A 6,078-nucleotide genomic window follows, 5' to 3' on the forward strand; every position below is an offset into this window, starting at 1 on the left:
TAACGCACTGCAAATCACCAAAGAGGAGCCGAGCGGCCATCAAGGCTGCAGTTCCACGGAGTGGCGCGTCGAGTGAAGGTCCACACAAAGCTAATGAGGAGCTGCTGCGCTTCTTTCCTTTTCCAACGCCTTTGTTAATAAAAGGTCACCCCCGACTTACGATCGACGTGACTGAAGCCCCCTGCTCAATCCACAGACTAGACGAGACTTTTTTGCGTCTCCACTTTCTTGCCATTCTAAAGTGACTGTGAAACGTCGCTGCCAAAAAGAGCCGCGCGCGCGACACCCGAACCCCAAATCCGCGAGTGCGCAGGCGCAAGCGCTACTCGATAGTTAGGCACTTTGTGACAGATGGGCAGTAACTGATGTTGCCACCTACGGTGCCAACGAGCCTGAAAAAGCAGCAGAATGCAGTTTCACACATTTATTTTAACTGAACAAATTTAAAAAAGAAAATAAATCCATTGCATTTGTATTGTAATTCTGTGTGTTTTGGGATTACAAGGCGTTCCGAAGGACATTCGTTCATCCGTTAATCCATCGAACTGGATTTAAATTGTGTTCTTATAAATAAATCTGGACGGAAGACGTCATTACGCCGACATATTCTGAAGCAGTGATTCTCTAGAAAGGGTCGATGGGTGTAAAGCAGGGGACAAGAGGCTCTCCAACAAGTGTGGCACATCGAAGGTTTGAACCAGAGCCTGGCACGACTGGCACATTTTTATTTTTATTGCAAGGCTTGTTATTAATAAGGCAAACTTTTGCTTCAATTTAAATATCAAATAAAAAGAAACAAGATTAAAAAAAATTGAGACACAAACGCTCTGTTGACTAAGCATACAAGTCCCACTGTGCTATGACGACCCCAGGGATCCCCCCACCGGACTTCACTGGACATCCTATGGTCTGCCCTTGGCACAGATCTTCTTCTAAACCTGTAGGGTTTAGTGCTGGTTGTGTCCCTTGGTTTTCATTCTAATCAGTGTGCCAGTGGGTGACCACTTCCTGCTTTTGACTGGCAGCACGAGGGCACAGCTGGTCATCTCCAGTTTGATGGCCAGCTGGGGCTTCTTCAGTGCCAGGTTTGCATGTTCTCTCCTGTTCATTTGTGTTTCTCTTTGTCTTTTATGGCCACCCCGTTAGCATTGTTAGTGACTTAAAGCTGGCACTGAAATAAACCCAAATTAAGGCCACGTCACATTACACGACTTTTTATTTAGTAACCTTAGGCTGTTGCTTTGTGCTCCTGTGGTCCGCGGTCGTGTAGTCTGACATCCCCAGCCACTCAGCCCAACAAGTCTGCCACTCTGAAGTCTTAGGGGCGGAGTTTGTGTGCATGTGAGCGGAGACAGCCAATGAGCACTCAGCTAGGTGTTTGGGTGTTAAAGGCCTCACAAACTGAAGAGACACTCATCTGTCTAATGCTAGAATTGAAAAAAGTGACAAACCTACGGATGAACACGCTGCACCTGTCAGCCAATCGCATGGCCAGCAGCTCCGCCAGGCAGCACGTCATTGGCTGTCAAAAAAAAAGGGTGAACGCGTGAGACTTTGAAAGTCTGACCCCGAGCCGGAAAGTGAATTTGACGGTCGTGTAGACTGACATCCACGGCAACCATTAAGTCCGATGAGAGGTCATGTGACGCGCCACCAGCTTCAGAGGACCTCAACTGCATGTTAAAGGCGTGAAAGCGAGTAGGAAAGCCATCACGCAGTCGTCTGATTGGACGTCCCCAGGCGATGAGATCAGTACACCAGAAGTCGTCAAGCTTGAGAAGTCACGTGACAGGACATTGGCTTTAAGTGGGGGGGGGGGGGGGGGGGGAACACATGGAAGGTGAGAAACGAGTCTGAACAGCGCTGACAAAATTTGGGGCTTTCTCATCAGTCTTACAAACCCCCTCAGTTTGAGGGGCCCTAATGGAAAAAAATAAATCATGAAGTAAATGGGGTCTTCTGATGTAACATTAAATTTGTCTAAAATGAGATCCCCTAAGCTCACAGAGTATAGAACTCAAAACGAGGTGCTATGGAATTGTGGAACAGCATTTGGGGGTCCGATCTGCAGGGCTGCTGTGTGTTTCAGATGCCGTTTTACGTCAGTTTTGTTCATCTTAACAGGATTGTCTGCTGTGCTCCCTGTGCATTGTGGGTGGTCCCTCAAGGGGTGGGGCCACCTGCCTGTCACCATCAAGGGACCGCCTTCAGCCCTAGAAAGGCGGGGACAACCCACAGTCCCTTGCGGTTCATTGTGAATGTGCTTGGGAGCTGCTGAGTGTTTTGGGCTTATTGTTGTTGTTCTGTGGACTTTTTCTGACAATTAACTTTGTTTTTCTGTTTCAGGATTTGTGCACGTGGATTGCCTTGAGATTTCAGCCGACTCCGCTTTGCCTTTTGTGCTCCACAGAGCTTTTTGAAAGAATACATCTTTTTATTCATAAAGATCCTGTGTTGTTGCCCTAGTAACTAGGTGGGGTTTGATGGTAAGACCCCTGAACGAGTGGGCATATTATTGGGTCCTTCATGCTTGGAAACTCTCAAGGTCACAACAAGTGTGTCTGACTTTCTCTGCTCTAACTCACCGTGGACTCCCCAGAGGTTTATTTTCCCTGTCCTTGGTTTTCTCTCCTCCTTTGTCAGCTGGCCAGTGGATGGATATTAGCAGGTGCCATTCATGTGAAGCCCCCCGAGTTCAGTCCTGGGGTACGACTGTAGCCGTGGGCTTGCATTCCAACCACTTTCACAAAGAAATGTCTCAGTGTTCCTTCTAAAATTTAGAATCTAAATGATCTCATTGCTTCATTTGCATTTAGAAATCTGTGCTAGTAGGCGTCGACTGTGTCCCACCGTGTGCTGCAGGAATGTGGGGGTCTCAGGGCCACTCCTGCGTGCTGCTCATTCAGCTGCCTGGGTCTTGTCAGGTGTCGGACTCCATCAAGGTGGGGGTCCAGCTGGGGTGGCGGGCGAGGGGTGGCATTGTAGCTTTATGCCTCGTCTGACTTGAGTGAGTCGCTGTGGCAGGGATGTGCATGAGACCCTGCAGGTCTGACCTCATGGTGGTCTCTCAGAAAAAGTGTGGATTGCTCTCTCCAGGTGGTGAGGTGGCAGAGTTCAAGAATCTTGGGCTCTTGTTAATGAGAGATGGATAATAGAAACTTGAGCTCGACAAGTGGCTTGGAGCCGTGGCAGCTCTTCTACAGTCTAGTGGTCCTCCTCCATCCCAGACTTCACCTCGGATCTGTGTGAGCTTCAGAAAAATGAGCAGCGCAGTGGGACAGCAAGTGCAAGAGGCAGACATGAGGCTTCTTCACAGGGTGGCTGGCCTGACACTCATGATGGGGTGAGAAGCTCAGAGATTTCAGAGACCCCCAGAGTAGAGTTGCTGCTCCACTGGGTCGAGGTGGTTTGGGCACATCATAAGGGGGGGTCCCAGTGAGCAGAGACCCTGTGGCAGACTCAGGACATGCTGGAGGGTTCATATCACACGCCTGGGCTTGAGAACTGGGATGACTTCTTTTAAATTCATCTTTGTGGGGCAGAATTACAAACAACGAGTCAGTCGCTTGTAAAGCGCAGTCAGGTAAAGGCGCTATATAATACAATCAATGACACGAGCAGCATGGCTCACAGTAAGGCGAGTGCAGTTCATGTTCTCCAGTGTCTGTGTGCTCACACGTCCCAAAGACTTACAGGTCTGATGGATTGTGTGTGTGTGTGTGTGTGTCCCCGGTCCAGGGGTTACTCCTGCCCGTGCCCAATGACTGCTGGGCTCTAGCTGCCCTGTGACACTCCCCTGAACTTAACAAAATGGACAGATGACACCATTAAAGCTTTTCACTCTGATGTCAAGTTAATGTCCTGCCAAACAAACGCCATGCAGTCACAGTGCCCCCCGCCCAGCCCAGCGAGCCCCCACTGCCTATAATTTTCTCCCATTTTCTTTTTTCTACACTCCAAATAAATGCTAGACAGAATTATGGAGGGCTATTTATACACTAAATAAAAGTCCTGTGAAATGCGACAATAAATAAATCATAACATCGTAAAATGTGTCACAAGATACACTTTGTTGCCAATGTCTTTTTATTTATTTCATTATATCTTCATTTCCGTGGCGACGCACGCAACCTGAAAGGAAAACTGTCACTTTCACTCGTCAAAGTGGAGTGGGCGGGTTCTAGCGGATGCTGGATTTTTTTTTGATTGGCCAGTCGTGCACTTCGCTTGTCGTCGGCATCCTGTGGCTCCTGCGCATGCTCCATGTGGTGACTGTGCGCATCAGATGCCAATGCAAGAAAAAAACTTCGAATTCATCTTTAGGGGGGGGGGTCACCATATCTGTCTCTGAAGTGTCTGCTGTAAATGTGGTACTTGTTGGCCCTCGAAGGTTACGTCTGTGCTACCTACGAAAACACCAATCAAAAAAAAAGAGGACTCGCTTGCACCCGCCCTCTCAACCTTGACGTGTGAAAGTGACAGATTACATTTGGGGTCGTGAGCGTGTCACTTAAATAAATAAATGAAGACACAATGAAATAAATGCAGAAAGAAATAAGCAATAAAAATATATTGTGCGACAAATTTAATTATTGATGTTCAAATTTCATGTTTACTACCACATTGCACAGTCCTTTTAATTATTTATTTGTTTATTTATTGATTGTCACTTTTCACGGAACTTTTATTTATTTATTTTGTCCGAAGTATTCCTCCATACAGAATAAAGTGAATTACACGCGGAAAGAAAGTCGAGGATGAGTAGGAACAGACGAACATGAGACCTCCTTCAGCCATCGCGTTGATTTGTCCTCAGAAGGTCCCCTTTCGGGGGTCTATCAGCATCTGGGTCGACGCAGAAATAGGGGGGCGAGTTTTGCATTCTCCCAAAATAGGATCTGCCACAGAGACCTAAAAAATATTCAAATGAAGATAAAAGAGCGGACCACCCCATGAGTTCCGCGCGCGTTCGAAGAGTGGGCTGCAGGGGGCGATGGTCACCATTGGAGTTTAAAAAGCGATCATTTTTTAGAATTGATGGGCACCATTGCAGGAAATGGGGCGCAATGCAAATACACGGGATGTCTGCTCAGCCAAGGCAGAAACCAACCCCTGGACGGGGCATCGCTCCTTCGGTGGGCACACTGAGTTCACAAAACGAAGATGCAGAAGAAGGTAGACAGGTATGGAGACCCTGCTAACTCACAGCCACTCGATGTTTCAAAGTGAAGAAAGAAAGAAAGAAAGAAAGAAAGAAAGAAAGAAAGAAAGAAAGAAAGAAAGAAAGAAAGAGGCCGCCTGGAGGTCGTCCACCCGCAGCGCGGTATTCATGGCATGACGGCTGCGAGCCGAGACACGTCTCCGAATTAAACGTTTACACGTCGTCATCTGCCTAAGAATGAGTCGAGCAGGAGCAGGGGTGACAGTGGCAGGGGCTGCAGCTAAAGGCCCCCGAGTAGGGGGGCTTACAAAGGTCACCTCGGAAAACAAGGACTCGTTCTATTCACAGCCCGACGCGTCCCTTCAGGCCAAGAGGAGCCACTCGGGGCGTCTGTGAACTAAACACACCTCGCCATGCCAGCTTGGAGTCAACTCCGCCCCCCCTTCCCTAATGCACGTCCTCTATTAAAGATGCCCCCCTGTTTTTCTGTTCCTGTCACCATTTGGCCACAATAGAACAGCCGAGCGTTTTTATTTCCCTAAATTGGCCATGTATTTAGCGGTGTGCACACTAGGGGCGCAATTTCAGGGGTGTAGTCTGGGCTCCTTTACAAAAAGTGGGGTCCCGTTCCTGAGCGAAGTCTTTACAACGAAGCCCCCATGCCGGCCTATCACCGGGTAGGGTGGTCCTGGCGGTGGGGTGTTTGTCCACGGAATACTGAGAGTTGCCATGAAAGTCCTTTGAAAAGCAGGAAGCCGCGTCGCCAACTGTTAATGGCCCCCGTTTCGGATTTAAAATAAAAGGCTCTGTCTGGAATCTTTGTGTGGATGGTCCCCCTATGGCATCGCCCTTTCAATTTAAAGACCCCCTTAATCCCCTTGTCTAGAGCCCCCCGGTATTCCCACTTTATACAAACT

Source organism: Erpetoichthys calabaricus, chromosome 11 (assembly GCF_900747795.2).
Source record: "Erpetoichthys calabaricus chromosome 11, fErpCal1.3, whole genome shotgun sequence".
NCBI classification, from domain to species: Eukaryota; Metazoa; Chordata; class Cladistia; order Polypteriformes; family Polypteridae; genus Erpetoichthys; species Erpetoichthys calabaricus.